The sequence below is a fragment of the Salvia splendens genome, chromosome 11 (assembly GCF_004379255.2).
Source record: "Salvia splendens isolate huo1 chromosome 11, SspV2, whole genome shotgun sequence".
Taxonomy (NCBI): Eukaryota; Viridiplantae; Streptophyta; class Magnoliopsida; order Lamiales; family Lamiaceae; genus Salvia; species Salvia splendens.
Genome location: NC_056042.1, coordinates 7,607,748 through 7,625,597, shown reverse-complemented (window position 1 = coordinate 7,625,597; position 17,850 = coordinate 7,607,748). Strand labels below are relative to the sequence as shown.

General features: G+C 40.9%; 1 pseudogene; it reads left to right on the top strand.

Annotated features, from left to right (window-relative positions):
• The first annotated feature begins 8,658 nt into the window (after window positions 1-8,658).
• LOC121754375 lies at window positions 8,659-15,340 on the top strand (annotated as a pseudogene).
• Window positions 15,341-17,850: the final 2,510 nt, after the last annotated feature.

Below are 17,850 nucleotides of genomic sequence, written 5' to 3'. Positions count from 1 at the left end.
ATTATCATTATCTAAATCCAACTAAGATTCCTCTAGGAATAAATCCACATTAATCCATAGGATAGGGATAAAAATTAGATTGTCATTTTTCAAATATAACTAGGATTCCTTTAGGAATTAAATCTATATAAATCCATAAAATAAGAAACAATCTAATTAATCCCTGATTTAATTCATAATTAAATCTCATATAATATATAAAATCCACCAGATATATTCAAATCTTAATTCTAAATTAATCTTGAATTATTTCCAAAATTAATTCCAAGCGTTTGGAAACCCTAATTCAATTTTGGAAATCGAAGTCACGAGACGAGACGTAGCGACGTGACGCATAGGAAAACCCTAATCTTGCGTCGTCGTACTCCCACTTAACCACAGCCGCTGCCTCGTTTCTGGCAGCCCATGCACCGCCTGCGTTGCTGCTGTTGCTGCGTTGTCGCTGCTGCGACGTTGCCTTCACACCGGCTGCGACAACAGCTACCTCCGAGCCCGGAAACTGCCCAAGAAGGGCTCCCACCTGAAAAGCTGTCGCCGCCGGCAATCTGCTGTCCGTCAAGTTTGCAGCTGCTTTACCGTAGCCCCTGCTGCCTAGTAGAAGCCTCCGATGTTGCTGTCCGATCGCTGCTCACACGTAGGTGTTGTTTCTGCGTTGTTTCGAAAACTCCAACGCTGCTGCGGAGTAAACTCCGACCCTTGCAGCGTTTCCTCTCGAACAGCCACCAATCGTGAACAAATAGCATAGGCGATCCAGCAAACACTCGGTGATATTTAATTCAAATTCACGTACTTATATGTACGAATTAAAAGAAATCACGATACAATGATCACATTAAATATTCTGGTATCCAATCATTACAAAAATCAAATTCGAAATACACATAATATTCGAATCAACTTTGCTAAACATTATATGTGATCAAATCATTATATGCATTAAATATTTACACATAATATTTCGTGACACTAAAACGTACATAAAACGTCGCACGTCAATTCACTTCACACGAAATTAATCGCATATAAATTGCTTTGATACCAATTATTGGGGGCCTTGCACAACAGAAGATTTGTACATAACAAATAAATCAGATAAGGATCTATTTTACGATTATGCGATTAATCAATTCACATGCTAAACATATAATTGCATGTTAGAACGCAAATAGTTCATGCTCTTAAAGAAAGTAAATCCTAGAACATGAATTCTACGGTTTAGAATTACCGATTTGATTCTCCAAAGAATCGTCGATTGCTTGCGTCTTCTCCACGTGATGATCTTCAATACTAGGCCACAGATCTTCTGACTGGTTCCTGAATTGTATCTCGATATCAGGGTGGGCTGATATTATCAAAATACTAGGACTTGAATAAACAAGACAGAAAATTCCTCACGGAGGAGGAGCTGAAAAACTCACGGAGGAGAGCTGAAAATTTCGACTACTTCTTTAGAGAGAGGGGGGGCAAAATTTCATGTAGAGAAAAAAATAATGATTTTGTCTCATTTATTCTCCTATTTATATTAAGTTCCATATTGGGCCCAGTCAGGGATCTATGGAAGGTTTTGGATATGGCCTCCCCCAATTAGCTTTTTACTAATTAAATTGAACCCACACTTTAATACAAGCTTATATTAGAATTTTACGAGTAGCCACTACAGAAGTAATATTGAACTGCCCATCCAAATCCGAAATTATAAGTAATCCGAGCTTCTGTTTTGTTTGTCATTTATTTTCCGCGCTTAAGATAGAAATGTCAATTAATTAATTAGTGTCTGCTATAGACTTAATTATTTAACATCTTTTAGTTCCAAGAGTGGACTTAGCAAGAAACACTTATTTATTATTCATAGAATAATTAAACTCCAAGTGGTCAGTTTCCGAATAATAAACATTTTTCGAGCTCCTCTTGAGGACATTATCAAACCAGACTCACCAGGCGCGCGATTCAACATAATAGCAATCCTAGCACCGCTAGATATTAATTACTACTACCAAATATATCAGGATTATTGGGTTGCTAAAAACCCGCACCATTTGATAAGTCAAAGTAATGCATAATCAATAACGTATGCTCAATGCTAACATATTTTGATTAAGAAATAGTTGTTTATCAAGACATAGCCTTCCAGTAGATAGTATGAAGACATGCCTTGCTGTTAGATCTGTTCAGTGCTATACCACACTAATGTCATCTTATTTCAGTAAGACTTAAAAATATCGGACTGACATTGCAACCTTTCATGATAGGTAGCCAAAGCCTATCTAGGTTATGAAGATCTTGTTTTTCTTTGTTTAGAACTGACCGTGTTACCTTAAAGTGGACGACGTCCACAACCGGTCTACTAAAACAAAGACTTAGACTTTGTTTGCTTTTTATACATTTAAATGTTTGTAAAACATCTTATAAATGCACAAGCAAACACAATGTAATAATATTAGTGATTCTATTCGTGTGAAACTGCTCGAATAATACTGAATCATGTTAAAAGTGGATTGTAGAGTTTTTCGTATACAAACAAGATTCTATTCGTACTCGAAACATGCTTTTCAGTATACCAAACCTAACACTCTCGCAGTTATTCCCCGATACGAGTCAACTTGTATTATACTCCCTCTGTCCCACAAAGATTGTCCCATTTTTCCATTTCCGTCTGTCCCACAAAATTTGTCTCATTTCACTTTTTACCATTTTTGGTAGTGGACCCCATATTCCACTAACTCGTTCATACTCACATTTTATTATAAAACTAATATATAAAGTAGGACCCACATTCCACTAACTTTTTCAACTCAATTTTTATTACATTTCTTAAAACTCGTGCCCGGTCAAAGTGAGACAATCTTTATGGGACGGAGGGAGTAGTATCTTGTTGAAATCGAAGGACCAAATATTACTATATTGGAGAGGTTTTAGGGTGACGAAGAGTTGAAGCACGTTAATAGGAAGGCACTGTTGGCGACCACTTGGTGGATCCAGAAATTAATAATCGCATAATCGAAAGAGATATATTTAATATTTAAATAATTATTTTTAAAAAATATATACTACTACTAAATTTAATATCAATATTAATTGGTTTCTAACAGTACAATTTGAAACAACTAAAATTCTTAAAACTATCATATGTTTCAATTATTGTGGTTCTTGTTCCGCACTAGCACTAGAAAATTCAATTGCAACTATCGATTAACCAACAATATAAAAGTAAAATGATCATTGATTAAATACTCTTAGATAAAGTCCTTTCAAAACACAACTGAAACATAAAACTAATAGCAACAACAAAATTTTAATAATGAAGTACTGTAAAACTAAACGATGAAACAATTAGCAACAATAAATATTGTAGATTGATTAAACTGGTAAGAGTTAAAAATTAATAAAATAAAATTGTTGTAATATAGTTGATATATATAGTTGGTAAAATTATACTCCCTCCGTCCCGCACTACTTGCACTTATTTCCTTTCTGGGCGTCCCAAGTTATTTGCACTCTTTCCATTTTTAGTAACAATTTATACCTACAGCCGTAATTGTTGACTTAAATTTAGGATATACTTGATTAAATTTTAAAAATTGCAATATATTTTATTATTAATCTTTATACGACATACTATAACACTTTTTAATCTAGTTATAAGGTGACTATCATGTCTATTTAAATGAGCAAAACTGAGTTCGTAAATAAGCCAAAAAATTTAAAGAACAGATTAGTGCATACCTAATATGAATCTTAAATATTCAAGATACATGTTTGCCCCGAACTTACTCTTGTAAATATTTCAACAACCCAAACAAACAAACAAGAAGTTAGACAATAAAAAAGGTGGAAAATGGAGAAGGTGAAGGTGTTATGATTTAGATAGATGCTTGGAACCTATGGACCTTCTACAAAACAATGAAGACAACCCAAGACAACTTTCACCAAAGCAAGAATCTAATGGCTCCACAAAACTAGCAACACAAGAACTAGAATTGCATACCTTAACATTCAATCTAAGCCCGACAATAGATTAAAATGCAACCACGAGGGATTTTGATAAATCTTCAAAGATGAAGAAGGATGCTCAATATGGAGACTTTGTTTGTTTACAAATGAGTTCAAAGATGCAGGAAAAAGCCCTAGACATGGGTATTTATAATAGAGGTTAAAAGTGCTAAACAAAAGAGTCACAAAGAGTTCAAAATCGCAAGTCGCATAAAAAACCCGGTCTGGTAAACTCTCTGGAATTCGCGACCAAAAACAGTCAAAACACCCGACCAGGTCTTTTTACCTTGCGAATCAGCTGGTCGGGTATTTTTCTCTGGAATCCTCCAATTACATTGTCGTCGCAATCGACGAATCCTGATATCTTGGGTAATGGTGATCAATGTCTAGAGGTGCTAGTATTGTTATTGCAATGAATCGTGTGTTGGGTGAGTCTAGTTTGATAATATCCTCAAGAGGTGTTCAAAAAAAGGTTTTATTATTCAGAAACCCGGCCGGTTGGAATTTATTCCAGAATAATAAATAAAGATTTTGAACTAGACAACTCTTGGAAAAAGATATTAATTAATTAAAGTCAAATAGTTGACTTAAATTAATTAATGGATGTTTATATCTTAAACACGAGAAATAATAAATTAAAGAGGTAAAGCCTGGATTACTCGTAATTTGAGATTGAAGGGCAGTCAATATTATTATACTATAGTGGATGATAATAATATTCTGTTTTGATTTGAATTAAATTGGGCTCAATTTAATTAGTAAAAGTCCAACCGGTTTGGCCCAAGTCCAACCTCCATGGATCCTTAATCTGACCGATCATAACTCTATATAAAAGAGACTAAATAGAAGACAAAATTAATTGATTTAATCATAAAAAATTTCGTGCCCCCTCTCTCCAGAGGAGACGCAACTTTTCATTCCCTTCTGGTGAGAATTCTGTCTTTTGTCTAGTCAAGCCCTTTTTGATTCTGACAAGCTTTGCCCACCCAAATGTCATAATTTGAGTTCGGGATACAGATAATGTCATAATCTGAGTTCGAGATACAGATTAGAAGATTCCTGGTTGAGTACGAAGATCTTCATGTGGAGAAGGCGCAAACAATCTTCGATTCTTTGGAGAATCAGATCGGTAATTGTAAACCGCAGGAATTCATGAATTAGGGTTTTAATTCCTTTTACATGAATTATTTGCATTCTAGAATGTAATTGGTTGTTTAACATGTGAAAAATTGATTCCATAATCTGTCAAATAGATCCGTATGCATGACTTCCGCTGTGCAAGGGGCACCAACCCCCAACAATATATAAGTAAAGAGAAATTCTAAATTACGGAAAATAAAATTAAAGGAAATAACTATAAGGAAAATATAAAAAAAGGAAATCCTAATTCGGTAAAAGGAAAAACAATTACTCCTAATATTTTTCCATCTACTAATTCTATTAACTAGAAATAAATAGAACCCAAAATATAACTTATTTAGCCTCCAAGTCTTGTCTTTCAGAAGTGCATCAAAAAACCTAAAACTCAGTATTTACTTATTTTAAATTAAAGTATATAAAGCTTTATGATCCAAGATTGAAACATATATACTACAACTATTTTTGCAATATTTTTTACTATACAAGACCATCTTTAATTTTTTACAAATCATAAATATTATTTTGCACTGAATTTTACATATAAAATGGAGCAAAATGACAAAAATGGAGTTAGAATGAGCGAGTAATAACTAAATGAAGGAAATATAAGAGCATGTCTAACAATTCGGAAATTGAATATCAATTTCTTAGCATAATCAAGGTTGATGTTTTGTTGAAAGATATTCTACAAAAAGAAGCATATACCATTGCTGGTCAAGTCAAGTATGAGAAAGAGCAGAAATATATATCCGAAGACACAATATCTGGAAATGAAGGCAACGCGCGTTTTAGAATTCAAATAAAACAAGATAAAAATGCGCATGCAGTTTTTGGAAGCTTGTTCCCAGATATTTCTAATTTCTATCATGAATCTGCAAACGTAAGGTTCTCCTTCACTCATCAATATCTTATCTCTCCCACACAATTTCTTCATTTTTCCATCTTCCAAATAAAACATTCAAGAGCGCCAAAAGAGTTTCCCATGGCTTCCACAGCTTCCAACCTCTCCTCCAAACCAAAACTCTTCCCATCATATCTAAGTTCGAAAACACAATTAAATCCAAACAGCACCTTCATCGCATTCCCAACATTTTATTCTTCAAACAAAATCCGACTTCGGGGTGAGTACAACCCCGCCAGCGCGAGGTACAGCGAAGTGGTGGTGGATGAAGAGATCGACAAGATTAGGCGGCTGCAGAACGGCTCGGATGTGCGTGGAGTGGCGGTGGAAGGCGAGAAGGGGAGGCCGGTGAACTTGACGCCGCCAGCTGTGGAGGCGATAGCGGAGAGCTTTGGGGAGTGGGTGAGGAATGAGTTGGGGAGAGAAGGAGGAGAGGTTAGGGTGTCGCTGGGGAAGGACCCGAGGATTTCGGGCGGGGTTCTAAGCGTGGCGGTGTTTGCGGGGCTGGAGCGGGCGGGGTGCGTAGGGTTCGACATGGGACTCGCCACCACGCCGGCGTGCTTCATGAGCACAGTGCTGCCTCCCTTTTTATTCGATGCTTCTATTATGGTAGGATAAACCATATATATGAATATAACATATTATATTCGTCCCGCAAAAATAAGCTGAATTTCTTTTTTTTTCGTCTAATAGAAATAGTTCATATATATTGATAGAAGCATTTTCTCCTTCTCTTTTACTATTTTTACTCATTATCTATTACTTTATCAATTGCACATTAAAATCTGTATTATCTACAATTAGCCTGTTTCAATGGGACGAAGGGAATAGTATTTATTAGTACTACTTATATGAAAAGGGTATAAATTTATTGAGCTATATACGGTAGTCTCTTGTAATTTTGTTTGTATGTTTCTATTTTACTTTTTTCTTTTTTGGGTAGGGATGGAGTGAAGATGAGGGCTGACGCTGCTTTTTTATCTGAAAAGGGTCCACAATACTTACTCTCATCCGTCCCTGAAAATTTTGTCACCTATTTTCATTTTTCGTCCGTCCCTAAAAAGTTATGTCACCTTTCACTTTTATCGATCTTTTTGGTATGGACCCTGCATTCCACTAACTTCATTTCATACTCACAGTGCATCACCTTTGTTGCTCTCTGATCTCTGCAGTATTCTCTGACTTCAATGCGGTTTGAACTTCTATGAGAGGATGGATTTTTCTCTCCCATACAGCATAGTATCTTTGAAATGCTCAAAGGACTTTGGAAGAGCATTTAACAACGCGATCGCCTTGTCTTCTTCTTCCATCTTGGCATCAACGCTCTCCAAATCGTCTAGGATCTTACTGAACTGATCCAATGTCTCCTATCTCCTTATCATCACAGAATCTGAAGGAGTACAATCTTTGCTTGAGGAATAACCTGTTTGCAGGGACTTTGTCATGTATAGATCTTCCAGCTTTTTCCAGATTGCAGCCGCAGAGTGTTCTCGAGCAACTTCTCTCAAGACCTTATCATCCAAACTTAGGATGATCACGCTTTTGGCTTCTTCAAGATCTCAATCTCTTCTCTTCAGATTTCCCATCATCCTTGCTGGGCTCCAAAGCTTCATCCAAACCCTGATGAGTCAGCAGAGCTCTCATCTTGAGTTGCCATAATCCGAAGTCATTCAAGCCGTTGAACTTCTCGGTATCGAATCTGCTACCGCCATTCTTCGAGCAGCCTTCCCACAGACGGCGCCAATTGTGAGTTTTGTGATGGCGATCGAAATGAACACGAACAAGAAAACAAGAACAATATCAACACGGCGATTTTACGTGTTCGCCTTAGCTTACATCACGAGAAACTATATGAGACCTTTTATTCACAGTGATGAGGATGGAGATTACAAACAAAACACTCAAATGGAATGAAGAGCAATATACACTCTCTATCTAATCGTCAAGATATGAGTAACTTCTACTTCTCTCTTCTTCTCTCTTTGAATTCGTATTTTTTCTTCTCTCTTTCTTCTGCCCTTTTATACTCTACATGAACCGCTCCAGCTCTCTCTCCTTCATGCTGTTATACAACGGTTAAATCATAACAACCTCCTTTAACTGCATGCACGAGCAAGCTACGTTCGGTTTCATCCGAGCCTTCAGCTTCAGCTATGAGATAATGCACCGAGTCATTGTTGATCCATTTCACATGGACAAAATCCTAACAATAACTATTTTACTAGTATTACATACGAGTATGGAATTTAATATACTTTTGAGTCAGGTGTAGAATACATGAAAAAATCGATGATTATTAATAATTAGATAATAATACTAAGAAATTAAGTACTCCTATTACATGTCAAATTTAATTTCATTTCATTTTATAGTGTAATAATTTTAAGGATGATTGAATATGAATGATGAGCATTACCATTTTTATTTTATTATAATTACATATTTAATTTATATATGATGATTTTTGAGTGAAGATATGCAGTATACAAAGAAATAGTTGCAATGACACCGGCCACTCAGGATACTGCTTAACCAACCATTGAATCTTGCAAATATTCATAGATGATGAATTGATTCCTGCATATATATGATTGAGTTCCAATAGAAGAAAGTTTAAATTTTGATGTAATGAATTCGGCCACGGCACGCACACATCACGTACGGCCGGGGGGCAATTTCGTCCGCGGCGCTGCCATCTTCGGCAACGCCAACGGCATTGCCCCTCTGGCACATGTTTCCATGTACAGGGTATGCAGCCCCAGTAGCTGCACCGAGAGTGACGTCATCGCTGGACTCGAGGCGGCCATTGAAGACGGCGTCTACGTCCTGTCGCTGTCGCTCGGAGGGGACCCGGCCCCCTTCTACAGCGACAGCATCGCCATCGGCGCGTTCAGGGCCATGGAGAATGGGATCTCCGTGGTCTGCTCGGCCGGGAACAGCGGCCCGGACCCCCGCTCCATGTCGAACGAGGCCCCGTGGATCCTCACCGTCGGCGCCTCGACGATGGACAGGAAACTGACTGCCACCGTCGTTCTCGGCAAAGGCAAGGAATTTGATGGAGAATCAGCGCATGGCTTCCCTCCCACAACCGAAGCGGAAATCTTTTAGGACGATCCAGCACTCTGCGCGGAAGAACAATTGAAGAGTTTTCATGTGAAAGGAAAGATAGTAGTGTGTGACATAGATATTATTACAAGAATCGGTGAAGGGGAGGCCGTGAAGAAGGTCGGCGGCGTGGGAATGATACTCATAAATAACATCCCTCAAGGCTACACGCTTTCCTCGTGAAGAAATCGGTAATTTCTGTCAATCTTATTCATTCATAATATAAAAAAAAACATACCCTCTATATAGGGCTACATTCTACCAATATAAGGAAAACCTAATTTACATTTAATGTGTACACCTATCCATGGAAAGCTATCATACCATATCAATCATGTATTAATTGTATATTATTCCCTTGATTTCTTTCCTACACTCCCCCTCAAGTTAAGTAACGGGATTACCGATACTCAACTTGTCCAATACTTCTCGGAATGACTTCGAGTTCACCGCCTTTGTCAGGATATCGGCTAGTTGGTCTTCAGACTTTACATAAGGCATCTCCACCACTTTAGCTTCAATGTTTTCTTTGATGAAGTGCCTTTCTACTTCCACATGCTTGGTTCGATCATGCTGAACCGGATTTTCGGATATGCTAATTGCTGCCTTGTTATCACAGAACAATCTGCACGGTTGGATTGGGCGAAGATTCAATTCTGTCATGAGCTTCCTTAGCCACAATATCTCTGTCAACCCACTTTTGATTCCTCGGAATTCTGCCTCTGCACTAGATAATGCCACCACTTTCTGCTTCTTACTTCTCCATGTCACAAGATTACCTCCTACAAAGGTAAAGTAACCAGCGGTTGACTTCCTGTCGTTCGGGTTGCCGGCCCAATCAGCATCAGTAAAACCATGAACCTCCATGTGACCATGTTTTTCAAACATGAGTCCGTGTCCAGCTGTCCCTTTCAAGTATCGAACTATCCGCAAAGCTGCCTCCCAATGCTCTTCTTGAGGTGCGTGCATGAACTGGCTTACTACTTCCACGGCATAGGCGATGTCTGGCCTAGTGTGTGATAGGTAAATCAGTTTCCCAACCAACCTCTGATATCTCCCCCTGTCGGTCTGTGTTCCTTTTTCCTTCAACTGTAGTCCATGATTCTGCACTATTGGCGTATCTGCTGGCTTGCAATCTATCATTCCGACTTCAGCCAATAGGTCCAGTATGTATTTCCTCTGACTTATGAAGATCCCTCTTTTTGATCGGAGTACCTCTATTCCCAGAAAGTACTTGAGAAGTCCTAAGTCTTTCATCTCAAATTCTTTGAACAAGTTCTTTCTCAACTCGCCGATTTCCTCTTCATCATCTCCTGTAATGATCATGTCATCCACATATAGGATAAGGCACGTGATCTTGCCACCTCTCTTATTCAAAAACAGAGTGTGATCTGAGTTACTTTGTGTATACCCATATTTCTTCATTACCTCAGTAAACCTTCCAAACCACGCTCGTGGAGATTGTTTTAATCCATAAAGTGTCTTCTTCAACTTGCACACTTCACCACCTTGAAATTCTGCTGAGAACCTGGGAGGAGGTTCCATAAAAACAGGTTTTGGTAGCTCTCCGTGAAGGAAGCCATTGGTTACGACAAATTGATGGAGAGGACAATCCTTGTTTGCGGCAACGGAAAAAAGTACTCTCACAGTATTGATCTTGGCCACTGGGGAGAATGTTTCAGCATAATCTACTCCATATGTCTGTGTATACCCTTTCGCCACGAGTCGAGCCTTGTATCTTTCTATTGTCCCATCTGGCCTTCTCTTGATTGTGAATACCCATCGACATCCAACAGTCTTGGCCCCTTTAGGGAGCCTGTCTTTAACCCATGTGTTATTCTTCATTAAGGCCTTCATTTCTGTTAACATTGCTTCTCTCCAGTGTTTGTGCTTCATTGCTTCTTCAGCTGATTGTGAAGTTTCTTCTTCGTCATATAATGCAGCTGCAAAAGCTCTTGCCATTTTCGTCAAGTTTCCCTGCACGAAGTTCGCCACCCCATATCGACTCTTCTTTTCTATCTTTTCTGGCGAGTATCTTTTCGGTGGGACTCCCCTTGTACTCCGAGGGGGAAGAAGATACCGTTCGGTATCTCCATCAATGCCGTTTACTTCCATTAGCTCTGTTTCAATTTGGTCATTGGTAATAGGAACAGGAGTAGAGTCTGAATCGGGAATTACCTCGGATATCGTCGGAGGAGTATTTTGGGTTGGCGACTGAGATGACTCTTTTGGCGAGACCTGCTCGGCGGTAGTGACACCACTTGGTTCTGTTGGATCCTCAATCGAAGAGCTTGACGATGGCACAACCCAACTTAGGTAGTCCATAGTACTACCTGGATCACTCTCCCCCTAACTACTAAGGTGGGTCTGGTAAAAGAATTCAGTTTCAAGGAAATTACAGTTCATGGTGGTGGTGACCTTTTTGGTGTGGGGATCGAAACATCGGTAGCCTTTTTGCTTTAGTCCATATCCTATAAAGACACATTTGGTTGCGCATGGGGAGAATTTGGTTCGTTTGTGCTTAGGGATGTGGACATAAACAGTACAGCCAAAGACTTTTGGGGAAAGGTTTAGGTATTCGGGAATTTTGGCATTTTTGGTCAAGGTGTCGATGGGGTTTTTCATGTGAAGGATCTTGGTCGGAAGGCGATTCAAAAGGAAGACTGAGGTGGCAACTGCTTCGGGCAAAAAAGATTTTGGGACTTTAGATTCAATCATCAAGGCTCTAGTCATTTCTAGGATAGTCCTGTTTTTTCTTTCGGCTACCCCATTTTGTTCGGGTGTGTAAGGACAAGAAGTTTGGTGGACGACACCCTTTTCCTTGAAGAATTGGGTCATGGCCTGATTTACAAATTCTCTCCCATTATCGGATCGAAGAATTTTAATGTTTGTATGATACTGTGTTTGGATATGTTTATAAAAGGAGACAAATCTATCAAAGACATCAGACTTGTGTTTCAAGAAATAAACCCACGTCATCCTAGTGTAATCATCAATAAATATCATAAAATATCGGAATCCATTTCCACCCATAATTGGAGCCGGACCCCACACATCAGAATGTACTAAAGAAAACATGGAATTCATTCGAGTGTTTGAAGTTTTAAAAGATTGTCTATGGCTTTTGGTCAGAACACAAGTTTCACACGAAAAATCAGCAGGAATAGAAAAGTTCGGATAAAGGAGTTTAAAATAACCAGGGGAGGGGTGCCCTAGTCTTCGGTGCCAAATCCAAGTTTCTTGTTTTGTGGACCCGTGAACCATCATCGCACTACCATGTTGAGCTATCTCATCCACATAATAGAGTCCTTGCTTCTCAGTGCCACGCCCAAGAATCCTCCTCGTCTGAATATCCTGCAAGATGCAAAAATCAGGGTGCATTAGAAGAGTGCAGTTCAACTCCTTGGTAACATGACTGATAGACATTAGCCTTTGTGACAAGGTAGGAACATATAAGCAGTTAGTAAGACGCAGAGTGGGCGATATTTCAATAGTTCCAGATCCCACAACCGTAATCAATTCCCCATTGGCAGTTCGAATATATGATTTATCAACTTCACAACTTAAATCAATAAAATCACTTTTTTCAGGGGTCATCGTATCTGTCGCCCCACAATCGAAAATCCACCCCTTCTTGTGTTTATTGGCCATATTTTCAACGTGAAATGCAGCGGAAATATTCTGTAACGGTGCAAAGGGGTTTACTGACACAAAATCACATATATTGGGGTCAATTCGAGATTTCTGGGAGTTTATGGGGTCGATATGGCATTTCAGTGGATCTGGGGGTCGATGTTGCAAAAGATGGGATCGTTTTTTAGATTTCTGGGAGTTTATGGGGTCAATATGGTATTTCAGCAGATCTGGGGGTCGATGTTGCAAATGATGGGGTCGTTTTTCTAATTTCACAAACTTCAGGGGGTTGAATTCAGATATATGAAAAAAGCTAGGGTTTGGTTTAACACCAAACCCTTTACCTCCATTTCTCGCGCCGCTGCTCCAGTCGCTCCGTCCCCCGTTCGCTCGGCGAGATTGCCGGTGCCTCGTACGCCGCCGCCACCGGAATGTCCCTCGTTGCAGTTCCCACCGATTATTGTATCCCTCTGGTGTCCGACCTCCGTCTGTCAGTTCGGTCCTTCATCATTCGCACCGGCGGCGAATTTCGCCTGCCCCGGCGTTGTCCTCGCCCTTTGCCGCTCCTCCCACCACTCGAGGTACCCCAATCGTTTAAAGCAAGTGTCCCACGTATGTTTTTGTTTCCCACAGTGGGAGCACCATAGTTTTGAGGTATCGGGGCGGTTGTTTCCTGGGCGTCCGGTGGCTGGGGTGGCTGCGGGGCGTTGTGGTGGTCCGCTCCAGTCCGTGCGGTGGGGTGGTCCGTTCCGGCGTGGTGGTCGGTTGCTCTGTGCAGCCAATCCATTTCCCCAAATGATGAGTCGGCTTTGTCGCCGTCGGTATCTGCGGTGGGTGTGGCGGATGTTGGTGGCATGATCCGGCGTTGAGCCGCCTCCGTCTTCACCCACCCGTAGGCCGCTTCTACTGATGGGTAAGGCTCTTCTTTCAGTATCTCTCGACGTATTGGATCGTATTCTTGATTTAATCATGTCAAGAACTTGATCAATCGTTTCTCGTTTGAGTGCACTCTGTATTGGTCGATCCCCTTGTCACAGCATATTACGGGCTGTTTCTGGCAGCGGTCAATGTTGATGCATAATCCGTGGATTCGTCGGTAATAAGTTTCTAAATCCATGTCTCCTTGTCTAATTGAGATAACTTTGTCTTCCAAATCATAAATCAAATACTTATCTGCCTTGTTTTCATATGTCACGGCTAGGCTATCCCACAACGCCCTTGATGTTTGGTGATGCGCGAAATCGGAGATAATGTCGTCTTCGATGTTGTCCACGATCCAAGAGAATACTATGAGATCGTTCTCTTCCCATTCCTCGAAGCCCTTGCTCCCTGGGCTCGGCGGTTCGTTTCGGATATAAGAATAGGCTCCCGGCCTCCTATCTTCACTTTCATCAATCTGGACCATAATGGGTAGTTTCTCCCATTTAGTTTGAAGGCTACTGTAATGCCTTTGCTGTTCCTCAAGCTTTTTTGTCTCGTCTGTGGTTTCTGTGTTTGGTTGATCTCATCCTCTTTGTCTGGCATATTGTTGGCTGTAGGGACTGATTTCTGGGTTTGATTTTGGTCGAAAAAAGGTCGAGAATTGGTAATTGGCTATGATGAAAACAATTCTGAGCCTAGGATCGAAAAAACTGCTCTGGTGCCATGAAGAAATCGGTAATTTCTGTCAATCTTATTCATTCATAATATACAAAAACATACCCTCTATATAGGGCTACATTATACCAATATAAGGAAAACCTAATTTACATTCAATGTGTACACCTATCCATGGAAAGCTATCATACCATATCAATCATGTATTAATTGTATATTATTCCCTTGATTTCTTTCCTACACCTCGGAACCCCATGTTCTCCCCGCATCACACATCAGCTATGCAGACGCAATCGAATTGAAATCATATCTTAAATCCACCAAACACCCCAAAGCCAAAATCATATACAAAGGAACCCAAATTGGAAAAACAACCAAAGCACTGGTGATGACATATTTCTCATCTAGAGGCCCCAGCATTTCAAGCCCCGGAATCCTGAAACCCGACATCACCGGTCCCAGCAACAACATCCTGGAACACCTCCATCGACCAGCTTCAACATGATCTTAGGGACCTCAATGTCGTTCCCGCATCTCAGCGGCGTGGTGGCGCTGCTGAAAAGCGCGCACCCAGACTGGTCCCTGGTGGCCATAAAGTCGGCCATCATGACCACCGCGGACCAGGTGAACCGCAGGGGGAAGCCAATCAACGACCAGAGGCTTCTCCCCACGGACGTGTTTGCCACGGGGGCAGGGCATGTCAACCCCACCAAGGCCAATGATCCCGGACTTATCTACGACCTCCGACCAGATGACTACATCCCCTACTTGTGCGAATTGAATTTCAGCAACGCACAAGTGGGCGGCGCCGTTGTGCATCACAGAGTGGATTGCAAGAGGGAATCGAGCATTCATGAGGCACAGCTAAACCACCCGTCGTTCTCGATCAAACTTGGATCAACGCCACAGAAGTACACAAGAACTGTTACCAATGTTGGTGGAGCCAAGTCTGTGGGTGGTGAACATTTGTTTTAAATTAATTTCTAAGATTTGAATTTAACATAACAGTTTACAAGAAATGATATGCTACATGCTACATGCTTATATTTATGTGAGCATCACACCACTCTCCTTTGATACATGTATAATATCCTTATCATTCATCAATAGTTTATACCATGTGAAATAATTCTAAATACCTTCAGATGGCAATACTCTGAATTTGAAAACATCAAGTGCAAATAAAAGAAATCGAACAAACAATTTTTTACCGAATTCGTTATATGCTTCTAGGTTCAAAAAATTCTAAATAATAATAATATGGGAGAATTCTTGCATCTGGTCATGAAGATGAGTCGACTACGTCATTGTTGCTTGATTTGAGTGCATAGCTAGGGTGATGACAATATGGGTGTAAATTGGGTACCCGATCCAAGAAAAAATCAAAAGTTAGGCACCGCACCCAAAATTCCATCAGATACCCAAAATACCTGAACTATTAGGGCATCCGCAACGCGTCTTGCCCCCGTCTCAGTCTCGTCTCGGAGAGACAAGACGGCATCGAGACGGCGATGCAGCCATCCATTTCGGTCTCGTCTCGGCGGGCGTCTCGGCCCGGAGGGTGGGTTGGCGAGACGTCTCACCACGCGCCAGCGCCACGTGGCGAGCGCTGGCGCTAGGCGTGACGCCCACTCGCCGGCCCGAGAGTGGGCGTCGTCATGCTGACGCAACAAATATTTTTTTAAAAATTCGATTTTAATAAAAATAAATAAATAAAAATTAAAAAACGGTAATAGTACCATTCAACGGTAATATTTTAATTTTTTTTCTTTATTATTCTATAAATACTGCTCTTTCATTCTCATTATACACTCAATTCGTCTCTCTTTTCTCACCAATTTTCATCTCACCTTTCCAATTTTCATCTCAAAATGTCCGGCAACGGAAACACTGGCGGCTCCGGCGGCTATGACTTGAACACGTTTGGCGACTGGGGGGCATGTACAATGTCTTGGGTGCTTCCGGTTCGTCGACGCCGGGCACTCAAGGCTCGTCGACGCCGGCGACGTACCAACCACCCTATTTTGATGTGGATGCATACTCTCGTCCCTCCGCCCCGAGGTATGGGCAATCGCAGGGATTATCCCAAATTATGGAGGATTTTCCGGATGAACCCAATCCAGAAGAAGGACGAGGCTGTGGAAGCTCCGGTGAGCGCATTCGACGCCGTGGAGGAAGAGGAGGAGGCGGCCGAGGAGGAGGAGGATGTAGGCTGTCATCCATACAGTCGCAAGGACACGATGGCTCTGTTCAACCCTTGGGTCAGCGTCTCGTACGATCCCATCGTCGGGAATCAACAAACCCGCAAATGTTTTTGGAAAAAGGTCACTGACGCCTACAACGAGAACAACCCAAAGGGGTCCCGTCGCCGCACCATGAAGATGCTCCGCAGTCATTTTGACCAAGTCGACAGAGATGTCAAAAAATTTTGCGGGATCTACAAGAATGAAGCGGCGAATTACCAAAGCGGAGCCAGTGGAGCCGACATTCTGAGAGCGGCTATACGAGTCTTTTTTGACGACAACAACAAAGAATTCAAACATGTCGATGTTTGGGAGGCGGTCAAAGACGTTTAAAGGTGGGCTGGCGGTGTCCAGTCCAGCACGAGCTTGAGCTCGAAACGCACGAAGCACACGGCGGTTGGCCAATACTCGTCTAGTGAGGGCGGGTCAGGCAACGCCTCACAAGAGGTTGAGGGCACGGCCACCGATGCAAGGGGCTCCTCCAGTGGGCGCCCTCGGCCGCAAGGGACCAAGGCGGCGAAGGCGGCTAGAGGGAAGAGGGACCGAGACGAATCAAGCCAGGCGGGCTCGGTCTCGGGCTCGAACACCCTGTTGTCCATGTACTTGACCGCCACGATGGCTGACACTTCCCGCATGACGCATCCCAATATCAAGCCGATCTTGCCGGAATTGAGTATATGACAAGACAAATTGGTATTCCGCCTACAGGTGGCTTGAGTGCACCGCCACCGCCTTCGGGGATGATTCGCCGCCGGAGTAGTTTTTAAGTGTGTAATTTTTAATTTCTAGTATTTTAAATTATATCTTTTTTATTTTTTATTTTAGATTTTAATTATGTGTTTTTTTAATTATGTGTTTTTTTATTTTTTTAGGATTTTAAATTGTAATTTTATTTTATTTAATGAAGTGTGTTTTTATTAATTGAATTTGTTGGAAATAAAAAAAATGAAATTGAATGAATAGTTAAGGGATGAGATTGTTAAGAAATGGAGGGATGCAGGTGTTGTCTCTTAGTTAAGAGATGGATTGAAAAGTACAGTGGGGCCCATGAATAGTTAAGAGATGAGACGGTAAAGAGACGAATATGAGACAGCGTTGCGGATGGCCTTAGTAATTTTTATGCTAGAAGCGATAAAGGAGTAACTATCAATTGAACTAATAAATGGTGTATGAGTTTTATAGACAACAATTTATGAGATGGAAGAAGAAGAATGGCGTTTTTAGTTTAAAATAGAGTTATTT